The sequence below is a fragment of the Crocodylus siamensis genome, chromosome 1, assembly GCF_052110815.1.
Source record: "Crocodylus siamensis isolate JL-2025a chromosome 1, ASM5211081v1, whole genome shotgun sequence".
Lineage (NCBI taxonomy): Eukaryota > Metazoa > Chordata > Crocodylia > Crocodylidae > Crocodylus > Crocodylus siamensis.
In genome coordinates this window covers 83,631,740-83,651,070 of record NC_143395.1, presented here as the reverse complement: position 1 = coordinate 83,651,070, position 19,331 = coordinate 83,631,740, and positions in this window count along the sequence as shown.

Genomic DNA, 19,331 nt, shown 5'->3' with positions numbered 1-19,331 from the left:
GCTCAGCTTCTCCCTGAGCTCCTTTCCTGTGCAGAGAAAAGTGGTCCCTTGCTCGCCCTATGGCCAGCACCCCATGTTCCAGGCACTCATAGCACTCACGGGGCTGTCCAGAGCAGGCATCAGCAGTCCCAGGCCAGCTTCAAGCAGCTGCAGTGCGGGGCACCAGGCATGAGGTGGGTGAGGGGATGCTTTCCCCACCCCACTGAACTCAACACCAGCTTGTAATCTGGCCCCACTACCAGGCTGGTAGTGTGGCAGGTTACAAGCTGGTGCTAAGGGTGGGAAAAAGTGGTCCCTAACCTGCCCCATGGCCAGTGCCCCATGCTGCAGCCACCTGCATCCTGCCTGGGGCTGCCTGTGCCTGCTCCAGACAGCTCCATGTGGGCTGCGAGCAGCTGCAGCAGGGAGCACTGGCCATGGGGCAGGCAAGGGGCCACTTTTCCCCATGCTCAGCACCAGCTTCTTCCCTGCCGGCGAGCAGGGGGTCGGGGCTGAGCACTATCCCCTGCCTGTACTGCGGGGTTGAGGGGCACTGGATGTGAGTGGATGGGTAGTCAGTGGGAGCATGGGGCCTGCACCAGTGTCCTGGAGTCAACACCGGTGGGACCCAGAGCAGGATGGCAGGAGCATGGGGTCCCAGCTGTCAGGGGCTCTATGGAGCTGGGCCAGCTTCCCCCTCCCTGCAGGTGCAGCCCAGCCTGGCTCCACAGACCCTTGCCATCCTATGCCCCACTCTGGGCCCCACCAGTGCTGGCCCTGGGACATTGGTCCTAAGACATTGGGACATTGGTCCCAAGATGGTGACCAGGGGCCAGGGCACCTGTTACGGGGTGGGGCTACCCATGTGGCCCTCAACAGCCTGCCAAAACTGGGTAAGTGGCCCTCCGCCCAAAATAATTGCTCGCCTCTGGCTTAGGCACACAGTTTACCTAGGCCTGTGATCTTGTCTCCTAGCTTGCTGTGACCCAAGCCTTAACTCACAGTTTCTCATGAACTCAGTTCCTAGACCTCTTCTGATTACCAGGGGACCCTTCCTAACAACCCTTGTCCTGGTCCCTAACAACTAATAGCTCTGCTTTCAACACTGATGTTATGAGCATTAAGGTTAAAATAGAAAATATTTCAGCATTCGGACACAGGAGATGCATCTACACATCCAATAAGCATGTAGAAATAAACTTTAGCACAGTTTGAATTGGAATTTATTTCTCCTGGGCACAGCTTTTACATGTAGAGCTGAGGAGGAGCAGCCCTAGCATGGCATGGAGCCCAAGGGCTCAGCCTACTAGCCTGGGGCGTCTCAACCCAGAGGGGCTGTCTGAGGCACAAGAATGTTACAATGCAGGACTAGCTAGCAGGCAGCACCCACAGTGCACCAGCCCCCCCAACCTCATACCCCAGCCAACCCCAGTCACTGTCTCCACATGCATTTTGGCACTTGTAATTACTCTGCACATAGTACTACTACTACTCCTCACATGCTGCTCTGCACTTACCTTGTCCCAGACAGTACTATCCTATAGCTGAGTTAATTAATACAGATGCTTTCTTTTGGAGCTAATTAGTCAGCTCCACAGTAAAGTGCATGTGTAGATTTGTTAAGTTTGCACATGTGCTATAAAGCCCCTTGCCCCCTTACTTTTTCCCCCTCCTGGTCATGTAAAGGAGAATATGGATTAAAGGCTTTCGGGATTAACTGGTGGATTGATATATTTGACTTGGAGTGGCCTTTTTTTTTTGCAATCCTCAGTTACTGCATCATTGGGAATTATTATAAATGGGAATAAACACATATATAAACAGGAACTAAATTTGACCCCTGTAATTGCATTCTTGGATTTTGCTCTATAAAACCTGATTCCAATTTTTACTTGATGTCAAAATGAAAATGAGATTGGAAGTTTTATCACAGTTTTCTTTTCCCACCTCACAAACTTGCCATTATGCCATTAGCTTCAAAAAAGGTCTTTATCTAAGATTGGGGTCCAAAGCTCTCTGGCCCACGCTGAGGGATGCTTTTATATCTGTTTACAGTGGTCTTCCCTAGCTAGGACTATTTATGTTTTCATGATTATGGACACTCCATTCAAAATGATAAAGGAAAACATTAATACTAATATCATTCATCTGACATCAGAAATTCAGCAACCACATGAGTGCTTTGATCAGATATTATTTGCATTAACATGGTCCCTGGGAGCTCCTATCATGCACCAGGACCCATTTTGCTATGTACCATACTGACACAACTGCTTGGGACAAAAAACATAATTTTGTTCTTCCAAGAGCAAGGGATAACAGATAGTGGCAGACCAGGGAGGACAATATGAAAACAGTAAGAAAATCTTGGTAAGCCTAGTAGGTAGTAATAGGCCTCAATACACTTCTCTGTTTATTTACATGCCGTTAGTTTGCAGAATCCAGGCCAGTACAAAGTTTTCTATTATTCACAGCATACACATACTTATTTTCTTGTCCTTATAATATTTTAATTTATTTACAGTAGGTTTTTTATCATTAAAATGTCTTAATTTGAATATGAACGGAAGTCCAGATTATTGGTGAGAGGAGAGGAGTGGAGATGATAAACAATTTTAACAAGGGTGGAAGGAGAAAGGGGGGCAGTTGCAATTTCATTAGGTGAATCCTTTTCTTTATGTAAATTAAAAGTTCATATGCACATTGAAGATGAAGGAAAATACATTTGAACAACTGTGGGATTTTCATGGTATGTGAAAATGTTCCATGCTGAAACAGTAAGCCTGAGAATCCAATCTTTTCCTCTCTAATCTGTAGTGAATGATTTCTTAAATGTGGATTTCACATTAATCTTGAAAAATCAAAGGGTTTCCAATATCATTAAAATGTATTCTCTTCTTTTTTCACAGTAGGAGAAATACAGTTTTCTAAGGCTAAGCAGCTTGAAAAGATTTCCATAGAAGCAGTTCAAACTTTGTGTAACATTGCCATTTAATATTTTTATTAACTTCCTTTCTCATTTGTTGTGCACTGGAATTAGCCTGGATTTTAATTGTGTGATTTTGGTACTTTCACCATAGGTTTCAGTTGGACTCTAGAAGGAAATAAGGGCTTTGTGGTGGGTCTGTTTCCAGAAGATTGCAAAATAAAATCCATATGGTACCCATAGAAATAAGACATGGCAGATGTGGTCTCACACTGAAAAGTCTACCACGTATTAAAGAAGATTTTCTAGTTAAGAGATCAGAACGTGTGTGTATTTGTGTGTTCATGGATTATAAACATTTTTCAATCCAGCTGTATGTCTTTTTACCTTGATGAGAAAACTGTGCCTTCATTGTGACAACCATTACTTGCCTATTGCTAATACACAGTATTAGGTATAAAACTTCACATATGTGAAAATAAAGTCTATCTAAATAATTAAAACAATGAAAGGAGCAGAACCAAATTAGAAAATCTTTTGATTTCATGAACTCAACCAGACTTGGGACCCAGACCCTAAATTTTTGAATAAGCAATAATATATTGATTTTAGTAGAAGCTCCTTGGACGGGGCGGGGCTGGGGGGGGGTGGTTCATCTTTGGGTTTCATTATTTTCAAGATCTTGGTGTACAATCTGAAGTACTTGCCTTGACTAGCACTGAATCTCTGTTTCTTTTACATTCCTCAGGTTCCAAAACATATTAAATAATTTTTAGAAGTGTTCTATTTATGAAAATGTGCTGTTAAAGTGTAAAAAAGGCTGTTGATCTTTACATAACTATTTTACTGAAAAACAGAATTCACAGTAATTTACATTTAGTTAGCATGATACTTTTTAGGTAGATCTTGGTGGGAATGTAGAGCCATGCTTTATTTGTCTTTGTATTCATTATATTCAGTTTTCATTGGCTCATTATTTGTATACTCTCAATATGTTTATATTCCATTTATGGGCAAGTCTTCCTTCCATAGCCAGCATTGTACCTCTAAATTCTCATCAATGTTATTGATAGCTTAGTGGATAATGTGCCTGCCTGCCTATACTGTAGAAGGATTGAGTTTCGATTTTATTAGTATTATTCTTGTATTAATACGCCTATTTTTTCTCCTATCAAAACAGTTCTAGAATGATTAATTCATACCACTTCTGTCGAGAACAAAACAAAATAAAACAAAGCAAAACAAAACAGAATATTCAGATTGAAAGAGAACATAAGAAATTAAGGAGAGGATATAATACAGGAAAAGCAAGGAAAAAGAATAATGGGGAAACAAGAAGGAAACATTATTAATCCTAGTTAAAAATAGATGGAAGAAAAGCATAGAAAAACTAGAATGAGGACAAGCAAGGAAAAGTCAAAATGTTTGAAACTGTTCTTCCAACTACATTGTATTCGCTTAATGGTAAAATATTATGTTACAAATTTTAAAGATGAAAATGACTGTTTTTGTGGAAAAGTAATGCACTTGCTTCCATATGATTTTCCTGCTCTTCCTGGAACTGTTCTAGCTCATAAATGGCTTTGTTTATCTGATTGGTTTCTTTTTGCTGATAGAGTCGAGTATCCGTGTCAGGAAGAATTTTCAAATGATCTTTTGGTTCTCTTTTATTGAATTCAGAGAGCTGCCTGATTTCTAAGGTGCAGATAGAATTTGTATCCCACCATCATAAGTTGTTTCCATTTTCAGCTCTTCACTGGCTTGTTGCCAACACAGTTTAAACACTTTTTAGAGAGTCAGTGGCCCTTTCTGCAATTTTGCTTTTTCATTTCCTTTGATGCTTTCTGGGTGGCCTGTGCTTAGATTATGACTTTTAGAACCTTAGAAATGTCCTCATAGTTTGTGGGGATGAGGAAGGTTATTTGGCAATACCCATACCTGGCAGTACTCTACATCGCCCTGACATAGAACCACACTTAAGCATTTATGTCAATTCATGGTCAAATTCAGGTATGTATGTAAGGTTTTATCCTGCATTCCTAAATGATATGATACCTAATCCATGAAACAACTTGGCCAGATGGTCAGTGAAACCCTTAATTGCAGAAGCTATTGAAAATTCATGTGTGACCCATATGCTCACATATCCTGCTACAGTCAGGGAAGGATTTTATATGGCAAGTTCTTAATTTGCATGGGTCTTAAGAGGCATACTTTGATCTAGAAGTAGACACAAATAGTTAATTTTTCTATTTAGTTCACCAACTGAATCATTTAAATAATGATAACAACTCAACAAAAATAACTGTTTTGAATTCATCCTAATAGAAACAATGTCCAGGGTTTTTTTCCTCTTTTAGATTTAAAAAAAAAGATGACCAAATTATTTGGAATTTACATATACATCTTGTTGAACCTCAGATTAAACACTTTGCTTCATTTTGGAATTTTTAATTCTTCTGAAAAAAAGGAAAACAGCAGAATTTTGTAATAAAAATATAATTTCAAAATTAAAAATGAAAACTGTTATTTCAGTTTATTTCAGAGATGCTAACATGTTCCATTTTGACTTTTCAATAGTTTTTTTTGCATTTATTTTTGTCTGAAAGTATACATTAAATTTAATTCAATTTTCAGATAGCTTCAGTGAACCTAAAACTCCATCTTCAGAAAATATCTTGTCAAAAAACTTTTGCCCCGTTCTCTAGTAATATTGCTTCCCTGCTTCGTCCCCCACTCCTTAATTTATAGAACAAAGTAATTAGATGGATCTTCATGGTGAAAACAATCTCTTGTAAGTAGTTTGCATTTGTTTCTATAAGGGAAATATATCATAGCTTCCCCAGCTACAGCAAGCGGATACTAATTTTATTATCAGCAGGAATTCAGTTTTTCATTATTTAGATAAATGTACTTTCGTGTTATATGTCTAACTCAATGATGTCATGAACCTAAACTGATGAAAAGCTGGAACCCCTTCAAAAATGTAAAAGTAAGATCATATAGCAGAGTACAGCACTTCTACCTGAGGAGTTTGCTAATGGCTTCTAGATGCAATGTGAGCAAATTGGCTCTGTAGAATCTGGGTTAAAAGTCTAAAAATTCATAAACTTGCAAATGAGGATAGCATTGGTATGTGAATTAACAGAAAAAATGAACAGCCCATTCTAATTATCACCTCTCTATTCTAAATCTCTCAGGCTTCCTCATTTTAATCACTCCCTATTTTTTTAAATATATCTTTTGATCATCTAAGCAATGCTTTTGCCCTCTGATTACTTCATTTTCCCCCTTCTTTGCATGTAACCTGACCATTTCATCTACTAATTCCCTATATTTTTATTCATGTATTATATCTTGAGTTTTTATTCTTTCTCTTTTATCTCTCTCTCTGCAGTTTGGCTGTTCACTTTCTCACTCCAGCAACCACTTTCCCCACCACACTATTTTTTCCATAGCCAAAAGCAAGCTTTCTAGTCAAAATGTCACTTCTAATCGCTTTTCAATCTATAGTTCTTATTTGATTAGTTGCCTCATTTTTATTTGATGGTCTGCATACTGACAACAACACACATTTTGTTTTTAGTTTCAGCCTTGACACCTTCATGTTTGAAAAAAACTTTTATTACAATGAAGTTATGCTGAAAGAAGAAATTCAGTTTTAAATTATTACATAAGGCATAGGTATAATGCAATGACTTCAGTTGTCCGCACTTATTGCCATTTGCACATAAAAAAAATAAAGTGGTCCTTTTGTAGGCTAGAAATGGAGTCTCCTATAAAGAAAACACTTGGCCCAGTACAGCTATCAAGGGAAAGCCTTATGAAAGGCATGTAAATGATGTGGTCACTGGTTAACATTATACTGGGTGTGTATACACATACAATTAGTGTGGAGTTTATTGCTCAGGGGCATGCTGTTTGAACATGCTTCAGAATTTATTGCTGGGTTTTTGGTTGTAGCTGTGTTGGTCTAAGGACATAAGCAAGCAAGGTTCTTTGAGTAGAGGTGATATCTTTTATTAGACTACTTTTATTGGACCAACTACTTAGCTGCTCTAATAAAAGATATCATATGTACTCAAAGAACCTTGCCTGCTAGAATTTATTGCCATTCGAACGTGTGCCCGGAAGTATACCATGTTGAGCTGGGTCAGAGCAGCCCCAGTTGGCAAGGGGCACCCAGGGTTAGCCTGCCAGCCCAGAGCTGCTCCCCCTGGCTCAACATGCTGGGGAAGAGCTGGTTGGGGCATAAGGGTGCTTCAGTGTGGGGCTAGCCAGTAGCACCCTTTTGCCCCTGCCAGCCAGAGCAGTGTCCACACATGGGCTGCTGCAGAGTAAATTAGTTTACTCAGCCTAATAGGGGTGCACATTTACAATGAAGCTCATTGGTCCACTGTGCAGTAAACAGCTCATATAGACATATCCATTGACGCTTGTTTTAATCACATGAAAACAGAGTAACTTTCTCAGATAGTCTACTTCTGAATTTTCCTGAATATTAAAAGTTTATAATGAAACACGAATAAAAAGGCTTAGGTGTTATTCAATATAATCATAAAATATTTGTCTATTTCAGCATCTGGTTGAAAATACTTCAAACTAAATTTTAAGATAATATTAGTTGGATCAGTTCTGGAGTTTATTTACTCAATCAATTTGAGTAATGACCCACTAGCTGATGAAAAGGATAAAGGTCAGCAATACAGCTATTTTCAAACTTTTCCCATATGGGCACAAAATTTTCTTGCTTTTTTCATAGTACAACCCACCCAATCCCACAATTATTTGTAAAGCCACATTAAAAAAGTGGAATGTCTTTGGTTTCTACTGGTACTCACCAGAATTTGTGGGTGCAGAAGTGAGGAAAAGAGAAAAAATGTTACAGAGATCAAATAGAAAGATAAGTGTATCATACATACAAGGTATTTTACTTTCTACTTTTCTTCATTTGCTACAGCGTCAAGTGTAACTTGAGCTCTGGTTTCTGTTGCTAGGGTCATGGTTTCATTTGCTATACGTAATTGAACTAGAAATAAGGTTTAACATTCATTAAGAACAAGCATGCACATGCACACAATAAAGAACAAGGATGAGGCAGAAAGAGATGATTACTGAGAACATAAAGGCATAAATAAATCATAAGTTTTAACATACTCTCTTATGCTTTCATTAATTGTAGAGGGTATTTATGAAACAGAAAACTTTTTGCTTCAAGTTCCATTAGGTGATGTCAAATATCTTTATCTTTGTTGCAAAAGCATCTGGGGTTAGCTATAGTCAGTTGTTCACAGATTTTAGAAAGATTGACTCTACCTGCTGAAAAAAAAAAAAGCAGACACAAAAGCATGGGGCACTGAATTGAATAGACGGACAAAAAGGAAGAAAATGAAGCCTCCTTGTCTGATGCTTGTAGTTTAGTTGGTGAAAAATTCAAACCCACAGAACACAGCTTGCCAAATTGGCCACAGCAGCACTGTAATGTCAGATTTATCCAGTCTGGCCAAGACAGGCTCTCCTTGGATATCACGTGAAGAGAAAAAGATAGAATACGGAGAATAAACTCATGATGGAAATTGTCACAACAGGAAGAGATTAGCAAAAACCTTAAATTCACATCTCAGGAGGTGCTAGAGAGGCGGCTATGGAGATGATGATGACTGGTTTCCACCTTCTCCCCCCCTCCCATCAAGTCAGCTGAACAGACTGTTCAGGATCAAGAGAAAGGATGTCCAATGGTGTAAAAGTAAAATTTTGCAGCTCTGCATGCACCAGTAGCCCTAATGGTCTGTGATGAATCCAGTGTTGTTATATAATGTCACCTATGCTTGCTATACTTAAAGTGCTAGAATTGTGGGTTAGTGAGTCTAATTTGAGAAATTTACTATGGGACTAGGTGTCAAGATATTTACAGTCTGTACTGACTTTGGGTATGACATTTGTGTATGACACTGTGCCTCTGTGTTTCCATGAGTTAAATAAAAAAAAACAACTTGTTACTAGGTTTTTGGCACTACATGAAACATGTAATATACGGTAGAAGAATTACTGATTTGCACTGGGATGCTAAAAGTGATCTCTTTAATAATAATAAAAAGGGACAAAACAGAAGCAAAACTAGGAAAACAAAGTTGTTTGGTATGTTGACAACAAAATCTTTCTGTGTTTTAATTTTTTATTTTTTTAACCAGATTTGTTAAAACCAGAATTTTTCTCCTCTCCCCCAAATGTGTTAGTCTCAAAAGAGAAACCCCAGAACAGCCAATAACCTACTGTTCCTAATTGCCTGTAATGGAGGATATGGCAGCTTGAATCTGTCAAAGAAGGGACAAAACCCTGGGTTCCCTATGTCCTAGGTGAATGCTCTGACTACTAGCAGAATTACAACTATCAAAACTTCAGTTTTTTAAGTAGATTCTTTTCTGGAATGGCATTAAGTGATATTCTCACTCTTACTCTAGACTATTTTATTTACAACATGTAGAAGGGTCAGAATAGGGTCCTAAAAGGAATCGTGGAGGAATTTCATTTAGGAATTGAAGAAAATGGCCAGAATGCTGCCCCTCAAGGGGCCTGAAAATAGGCTAAAAGACTTGTTTGCCAAGGGTGAGGAATGTAGAAAGGCATGCAGAATCTGTGGTGATTCTAGGCAGTTGCCCATAGACAGACTAGAGAGGCTGATAATGTAGGATTCAGAGTTGTCATTTTTTCTGGTCCCTCTCCTATCCCTAAATTACCCAGGACTGGGAGGATACTAAATATCTTACAAGTACTTGTAGACAATCTTACTCCATATCTCTCATGTATGCTCATTAAGACTTCAGTGCAAAGTGATGATAGTCCTTAATGAATAATTTTGTGAAGAAATCAAATTGCTGCAGGGGTAGACTTACCACCAAGCTACAGTTTTAAGAGGACTCCTTTTCCTAGATTAATATGTACCCCATCCATTTTCAGTTTGTTCCAAAAAAAAAAGAAGAGAGAGATAAACCTCCATGCTTCCTTTGAAAAATGTACTGATCTATATAAATTTAGGATATTATTATTCATGTGACACCTATGGTAAAAAAACATTTCTTGTTAAAAAAAATTAGCCATATAATACTTGGATGTGGTGTAAGGCACAAATCCCCTTTATTTTTTCCCTGAGACGTAATAGCCTATTATATGAGATTTATGAAAATATAATCACTCAGATGAAATTGTTCATCGTGATACAGTCATGCTTCTCTCTTCTGTTACAGCTAGGGAAAGACTAATGTTTTAACTCCAAAGAAATAATCCATCTATAATTTATTCTCACACTGAATCTCTGTGATCTCTGCCATTATTTTTATTCAAGCATGGAGATAATTAGAGATGGGCCAAATTGCTCAAAAATAATTTGAATGCAGATTAACAAAGAGGCTGCTAGCAAGTTCAAATTCTTTGATTTTATTTTATTTTTAATTTGACATGCCATGTCACATTAGGAGGTGACAGAATGTAACACACCTTTTCATGCTCCTTTTTCAAATCAGACAGTCAAAGTGAATTCTGAAGTGACTTGAATTATTGTTTTGAAAGCAACCTCAAATGCACAGCTGCTTTTTTCTTGCTATCCTGGTAAATATACACTGAAAAAGGAAACAGTGTATCCAGTTTTTGTCTTGAAAAAGATAGCATCCATTTACCTAAATCTTACTTAGGAGCTTGCTATCAAAATATTAACTAAATATTAAGAAACTGTGCCTGATTCAGTCCTAGTGTAAGTAAATGTAGCATCATGTTTCCCTTTAATGTTTTGTTTTATACACACATTCATGCATGCACGCACATTCACATGTACACTCATGCTTTCATACACTCACATGCATGCATACACTACATATACATATACAATCTGAAATAATTTATTAACAAAAATCCAGGAAAGGATTAATTCTATTTAGAAAATGAGAATAATTTATAATAATGTAGGAGAAAATATGAAAATTAGCACTATCCAAATGAAACTTGAAAAAATATATACTCAATCAAAGTGGAATTTAGTTTGGCCACTAGAATCAACAACTTAACACAAGTAAAAAAAAAAGAAATAAAAAAGCAGAGTTTTAAGTACTACAACTAGTGAGAACATACATTGTGGGTTCATTTGAAAAATGGCATGTCTAACACCTTAGGCTAAGAAGCAAGAAACCTGAGGCAGAAGTGCTCTAAATGTTGAGCTTTACCCTAAATGCCCAAGATTAGGTCCAGAACAAACAAACACACACACACACACACACACACACGCACACACACACACACACACATATACATAACCCAGGCATCTGGGATGCACACACAACCCAGGCATGCAGGGCACAACTGGGCCACCATCTTTCACACAACTGTTGAGGGTGATGCTTATGTCTTGTGTAACTCCCTGTTCTCCTAGTTGATGGACAGTGAGCACTATGCTCCTGGAGTCTCTGATTTTATCATCAATGTCATCACCCCACCCCCAGTCCTCATCAGAGGCTGGCCAACCTCCTTCTTCCTTGGCTCATAAAGCTCTATGGGCATCATCCAAAGGAGCACTTCAACTATGGACTGAACCTAGCACTATGAGTACATGTGCCACAGGGATTGGGGGAGAGGGGTAAGCCCCACTGCTGATGTTGGTGTCCCCAGCCCCATGCAGTGGCAAGGTGTCCCAATCCATGAAGCCCTGGATAACTACCTCCTCAACTGCAAGGACCAGAAGCCCGCCCCACATCAGAAGGGCTAGAGGGCTTTGAGTGCCTGTGCACTGGCACTGGTTCCCAGGCAGAGCTGCCCACAACTCAGGTTGCCCAGGGACCATTCCCCTTCCCCTCCCCCTCCCAGCCACGCCTCCAGGGGGACACACTGAAGTGCAGGGGAATGCAGCATGAGAAAGAGACATGCCTCAGTTTACAATCTTGCAGTTGCCAAACTTTTCCTGTATTTAATAATAATAATAATAATTATAATAATAATAATAAACCCTTGAACAGTGCCCATTTCTCTGCTTGGTCCATCCTTTCAAATAACACAAAACAGCAAACCTTTGGACAGGGTAGGGGATAGGCTGAGAACAAGGTGCCAGAACCTTACAGGGAGTGCAAGGCCAGGGGGAATGCCATAGGGGCTGAACTCAACAAACATAAGATCTTGGAGGGGAGGCATGAAGTAGGGAATTTTGACCTGGCAACCTACTTTTAGGAATCCAGAGTCAAGACCAGGGATTTTTCCATGTATGAATGAGCTGGACAGTTTTGTGATCCCAGACCTAATTTCTGTTTGAGAGACAGCTGTGGACCAGGAAGTGGCTGCTGGGCTGAGGCAGAGGGGAGGGGAGTCAGGAAGCCACAGGCAGATGCCAAGGACTTCTGGCTCTCCCACATGGGACTCCTGGCCCCTCGGGCCCTGAGGCTATGACTCTCCCTTCAGAACTGTAGCCCTTGCCAACACTTTGGACTCATGTCAAGTAGCCAGGCTAAGCTGGGAGGATGCCTATCCCCACCAAAGCTGCACCACTTCCCCATTACAGGACCTGGGAGAGGAGTGGGGCCACAGGGAGTGGAAGAGCTCTCCCCTGGACCTCTTGGCTGGTGGGTGGATGAGCTGGGGCCATCAGGCTGTGCTGCCAAAAGCTGTTCCAGTGAACACCTGACTCAGTAGGCTTGTAAGCTGCACTGCCCCTGCCCTTTTGAGCACTCCTGCACCTCTCTGGGACTGCCCTGAAACTGCTTGAGGGGCTTGTGCTTATGGGATGACTGCCAGCGGTCTAGAACTGTGTACATTCACTTCCTGTCCTGGTGCTGCAACTCTCTCAGCTCTGCTGCAGCACAGATTATCTCCATTAAACAGCTGGTGGCTATCTGGATTCATTACTTATGCTGGTCTCACAGCCCCTGTTGCCAAAAGTCCACTGTGCTCAGCCTGATGTCAGAGGCTGGGACTATAGCTTATAAAATCTCTTCTTTATTTCTCTGGTGCCTCATATGCACATTTTTCATGTGATCTGCAGGTGTTTAAGCATCCATCTTGGACCCACCATCCAACAGCCACAAGCTAGCCTTCCACGCATAGATGTGGAGACTGTAGACAAGGCAGAAGGGTTGCTCAGCTTGCAGAAGCTGGGGTGGATGGGTTGGGGGGAAGGCATGTGGTCGGGATGGGACCACAATTGCAGGAGAAAAGTTTGGGTTGCTCTGAGGGGTCAGTACAGTGAATGTCTGTGATGTGAGAACTGAAATCAGCCATCACCCATTGGATTTCACCCATGGATTGGATCAGAGGTGAGGAAAGAAAAATGCTGTTAAGACACTTGTTAGCCTGTTCAGTTGCAGACCCAAGAATGACCCTGGCAGTGAAAGGGGGAAAGTGGGCAATTCACCCTTTTCCTATACCCCAGTATTCCACCCCCTCCATATACCAGCCCCTTTGTGGGCTTCTCGGCCATAATGGCCTGAGAGAGGGCTATGACTACAAGACATAGCCTGTGGTGGTTTTGGATCCTCCAATACCCATTATTTCCCTACCCAAGGAGTCTGCATTTCCCTCAGGGCCTGGGTTCCCACCAGAGTGGCATGGAGCGTGGCCAGACTTTACCATCACAGTTTGCATAGAGTCCTCATGCAGAGCTTGACTTGTCAGAAGAAATCATTAAGTTTTCAGATAACAACAAGCTGAGCAGTGTATTAAATACACTGGAGAGTAGAGTTGATTTCAGAGTGACCTAGACAAATTGGAGGATTGGGTCAAAAGAAATCTTGTGCAGTTCAACAAGGGCAAGTACAAGTTCTGCACTTAGGATGGAACAATCCCAAGCCCCAGTACAGGCTGAGGGCTAACTGGCTGGGCAGAAGCTCTGCAGAAAAGGATTTAAGAGTTACAGTGGACAATAAGATGAATATGAACAGCAGTATGAACTTGTTGCAAGTAGACTAATGGCATACTGGGCTGCATTGATAGGACTGTTGCCAGCATATCAAGGAAAATGATTATTTCCCTCTGTTCATCACTGGTGAGGCCACATCTGGAGTACAGTGTTCATTTTGGGGCCCCCATTACATAAAGAATGTGGACAAATTGGATAGAGTCCAACAGAGGACAACAAAAATGGTGAGGGGGCTGGGGGACACGACTTATGAGGCAAGACTGAGGGAACTGGGTTTATTTAGTCTAAAAAATAGGAGACTGAGAGGGGATTTAATAGCATCCTTCAACTACCAGAAGGGGGGTTCAAAAGAGGATGAAGCTAGGCTGTTCTCAGCAGTGGCAGATGACAGAACAAGGAACAACAGTCTCAAATTGCAGCAAGGGAAGTTTAGGGTAGATATTAGGAAGAATTTTCTTACTAGGAGGGTAGTAAAACACTGGAACAGGTTACCCAGAGAAGTGGTGGAATCCCCATCCTTGAAGGTTTTGAAGGCTTGGCTAGACAAAGCTTTGGTTGGGATGATCTAATAGGGGATGACCCTGCTTTGAGTGAGCAGGGGGTTGGACTACATGTTGGACTGAGAAAGGGATTGGACTGAGGTCCCTTCCAAACCTAATTTTCTAGCACAGTGGCTGCTGCACAGTTACTGGGGCACCTGGTATGGTTCAACAACACATGACAGCATTTGGTCTGGAACACCACCTGTATGGAACCCACAGACCACCTTGCAGCATCAAGCATGAGTGAATACTGTCTCTCAGCAGCATGATCTTAGTGAAACCCTGCAACCAATCTCTTTTGTGTCCCCAGGCACAGTTCAGTGTGTGGGTTTGGCTGGTGGCAGCAGACAGGGAGTATTCATCCATAGTCCATGGTAGTGCTCATGGGATCTTGGTGTCCACGGGTGGGTAGGGATTTGGCTGTGAGGGGTTGGGTGCAAGGGTGGATGAAAGCAGCAGTGGACATGTGAAAGTGCAGTTCTGGATGCATGGCTTTCAATTTTGCTTTTAATTTCAGAGGACTGTGGCTCAAGCTCCCATGTCACCTGGGCTCCATTGCTCAGGTCACCTACACAATCTTGAGATTTCCAGGCTCTTTCAGCAGATGCTCCATGATTCTGGCAGTGCTGCACACCTCACCCAAGCTGTAATATTCAAAGGTAAATCAAGGAGATGGGTGGCCAAATCCCACATGGTCTTAAATGTTCCAGAGGTGTCTGTCAGCTCACACCAGCTTGCAGATTCAGTTCCCTGTGACCCTATTCCCCCACATGCTAAACTAGCTAGTTGATCATCTACTAGTTGGGTGGCTTTTCCACTTTTTGGTAGCTGCTTACATGCCCAGTAGAAACCTATGTTTTTGCTAGGTAGCCCCTGCCCTGGCAGCACTGCTGCTAGACAGCAAGCAACAGGGGTGGGGCAGCCAACCAGCCTCCTTTACAGCTCACACTGAGCAGTTAGGAGGTCCTTTGAGGGAAGGAGGGAGAGCAGAGCACTGTGAATCTGAATACAGTACAGACCTGGCCAGACCTGTCCCAGAATAGCAAAGCAGTTTCTATCTGAATCAGCACCTTAGTTGTGGATCTGCCATTTTGGGGGCAGATTGGGTTTTTTTTCCTCAGGAGAAGTCCCTTTAACTCTGATATATTACCATTTGTTGAGCCCCCCCTGCTTGCTGGACATGACCAGTTTAGGTAGGCTCAACTCTCCCCCCCGACCCCAAACCAAAAAGTGAATGCCTGTTGGGTTGGTGGTGGGGGTGGAGGCTCTAAGTCATGGCATTTAATGAAAAGCACCATGAGTTATAGTGGGGCCCCTGAGCATCTCTAGGTACCCTTAGATATCAGGCACAACAGCCCATAGATACCTTAGGAAAGTAAAATCTGTTGTAAACTTTACTCGAACTCTGAATTTTCTGGGTTTGTTATGTTTGTTATTTGGGGAAATTCTAATATACCAAAAATATTTTCATAGAATCATAGAAGTGGGGTTGGAAGAGACTATGTAGATCTTCAAGTCCGACCCCCCCGCCTGGGCGGGAGAAAAACTGGAAGTTGCTTGCAGCTCCTAGGTGCCCTAACTGTGAAGTAGTTCTTGCGGATGTCTAATCTAAATCTACTCTCTAATAATTTGTGTCCATTGTTCCTGGTCATGCCAGGAGGTGCTAGGGGAAACAGCGTCTCCCCTAAACCCTTTGGTCCCTCCTAGGGAGTTTATAGACAGTCACCAGGTCTCTTGTGAAGGCTGAACAGGTTTAGGTCCCGCAGTCTTTCATTGTAGGGTCTGTCCTGTAGTCCCTGGATCATGTGGGTGGCCCTCCTCTGGACCCTTTCAATGTTGTCCACATCCCTTCTAAAATGGGGCTCACAGAACTGGACACAGTGCTCCAGCTGTGGCCTGACCTGTGTTGCGTAGAGGGGAAGGATCACCTCCTTGGCCCTACTTGAGATGCCCTGCCAACTGTGACCTTGCATTGTCGGCCCATGTTCATCTTGGAGTCAATAATGAAAGATCCCTTTCTGCCTCCGTGCTCTCAAGAAGGGAGTTTCCCATCTTATAAGTGTGCTGCTGGTTACTACTGCCCAAGTGCAGCACCCTGCATGTGTCAGTATTGAAACGCATCCTGTTTATGTCAGCCTACTCCTGTAACCTATCCAGGTCTTGCTGCAATCTTTCCCTCCCTACTAGCATGCTCACCTCACCCCAAATTTTGGTATCATCAGCGAATTTAAACAGGTTGCTTTTCACCCCGTCATCCAAATCGCTGATGAAGATATTGAACAATGCAGGCCCAAGGACCAAGCTCTGGGGGACTCTGCTGCCCACTTCCCCCCAGGTTGAATATGACCCGTCCACCACCACCCTCTGAGTATGACCCTTGAGCCTATCTGCAATCCATCTGACTGTGTAGGCATCAATGCCACAGTCGCCTAGTTTTTTTAATGAGGATGGGGTGGGAGATGGTGTCAAAGGCCTCGCTGAAATCTAGAAAGACTACGTCCATGGCAACACCTGCATCCATTGCCTTTGTGACCTGATCATAAAAGGCAATCAGGTTGGTCTGACATGACCTGCCCCTCATGAAACCATGCTGTTTGCCCTTGAGCATCATCCCTGAAGCTGGCCCATCACAGATGTGCTCCTTGAGGATCTTCTCAAAGAGTTTCCCTAGGATTGAGGTAAGGCTGACAGTCCTATAGTTGCCCAGGTCCTCTCTCTTCCGTTTTTTGAAGATAGGGACCACGTTAGCTGTCTTCCAGTCATCTGGCACCTGGCCTGAACACCAGGAGTGCTCGTAAAGCCATGCCAAGGGCCCTGCAATAACCCCAGCTAGCTCCCTCAACACCCTGGGGTGGAGAGCATCTGGACCTGCTGACTTGAACAAGTCCAGCCCATCCAGAAGCTCTCTAACCCGGTCCTCCCCAACCTGAGGTCTGGAGGCATTCCCCTCAAGTCCGTCTGGCATCACAGCAGGGAAGTCCCAGTCTCTGCACAAGAAAATGGAGGTGAAGAATTGGTTAAAGAGTTACGCTTTCTGCTCTGGTGCAACCACCAGATTGCCCAGCGTACTTTGCAGGGACCCCACATTACCCGGTACCTTCTTCATCCTCCCTATATATTTGAAAAAGGACTTTTTATTATGCATGATCTTGGACGCTAGTCCTAGCTCTATGTCTGCCTTAACTTTCCTGACAGCCCCCCTACAGGCCCGAGCAGAGGAGGTATACTCCTCTTTGGAGATAGCACCCCCCTTCCATTGGGTGTACACTGCGTTTTTGGAAATCAGGCATTCCCGGATTCCCTTGGTGAGCCAGTGTGGCTTTCGGGCACTCTTGCCCCCCTTGCTTCTTGTGGGGATGGACTCCCCTTGGGCCCTGAGTATTGTTTCCTTAAGGAACGACCACTTGTGCTGGATACTGAGCTCCCCTGCCTTCAAGGTCCCCAGCACCTCACCCACTAGTCTCCTCAACTTGTTGAAGTTGGCCCTCCTAAAGTATAGGGCTACCGTCTTGCTGCAGACCCTTGACACCCTGCGCTGGATGGTGAATTCCAGCAAGCAATGATCGCTATCACCCAGCTGGTCAAGAACCTGGAGGCCCCTTACCAGGTCACTGCCTGTGGCCAGGACCAGGTCCAACAGTGCGTTTCCTCTGGTGGGACCATGCACCTCCTGAATTAAGTGGAGGTCCTGTATCTCAGCCAGGAACCTCCTGAAACAGTCCATCCTGGCTGACTGTTCCTCCCAGCAGATGTATGGGTAATTAAAATCACCCATGACAACTACATCCCTTGCCTTAAGTGCCTCTGCAAGCTGGCCCGAAAACTTCTGGTCCAGCTCCTCTCCTTGGTTGTGGAGTCTGTAGTAGACCGCCACCGTCAAATTGCTCTCCTCACAGCCCCCTTGAATCTTGACCCAGACCACCTCAGCCTGCCCTTCCTCTGACCCCATTCTGCTGGCAGAGGATATGTAGTGCTCCTTGACATAGAATGCCACACCCCCACCTTTTCTTCCTTCTCTGTCCCGCCTGTAAAGCCTATAGCCCCTAATGCTAACTGCCCAGTCATGAGACGAATCCCACCATGTTTTTGTTAGCCCTATGGCATCTGGGTTTGAACTAGCTATTCTGAGTGTGAGTTCCTCCTGTTTATTCCCCATACTGTGAGCATTGGTATATAGGCATTTAAGGCATTGCAAGACTGTGTGTGCCACCTCCCGTTTAGGGAGACTGTCTGGACCCCCTTTCCTTACCTTACCATTCCTTGTCTTTGTCACCCGTCTTGCTTGGATGGTGTCTCCGCTTCTTCCTGCAGCCCTCTCCCCCAGCGAGGCTAGTTTAAAGCTCGCCATATGAGATCAGCCAACCTGAAAGAGAAGACATGCTTGCCATATATTACTGATATATATTTTAATGAACGTTTACCATAGTTTTTTCATCCAGGAATACTTGAAGAGCTTGATTTTCTTACAATGTTTTCAAGAAATATTTTATCTAGAATGAAATTATAAGGATTTCTGATGCTGAAGGGGAAAAAAAAATCATGCCCAACTCATATTTTGGAGATATTATTTATTCTTCCATACAGAGAGCATCAATATCGCTGTCCAGAGCACCAAGGTTGTTCATTTTTCAGACACCTTAAAGAAGTGCCAACTTGGGTAACCTTCTCTGTAGATTTTGCTAGCACAAATGCAAGGTTTTTGGATAACTGTTCTAATAATGTAGATAAATCACAGAATGAAAACTAAAATTCAGTAGTGACGTTTGTATAATGTGTAGTTTAGTTTATTTAATTTGTTTAGGCTTCTCAAGGTTTTTTTCCCTTCCTGTATGAACTTTGAAAATAATAAAAGTACCAGTGGAGTGACCCAGATTTCACAGATTTCATAGACATTAGGGCTGGAAGGGACCTTGCAAGATCATTGGGTCCAGCCCCCTAACCAATGGGCAGGAAGTCTGCTGGGGTCAAATACTCCCAACAAGATAAGCATTCAAAT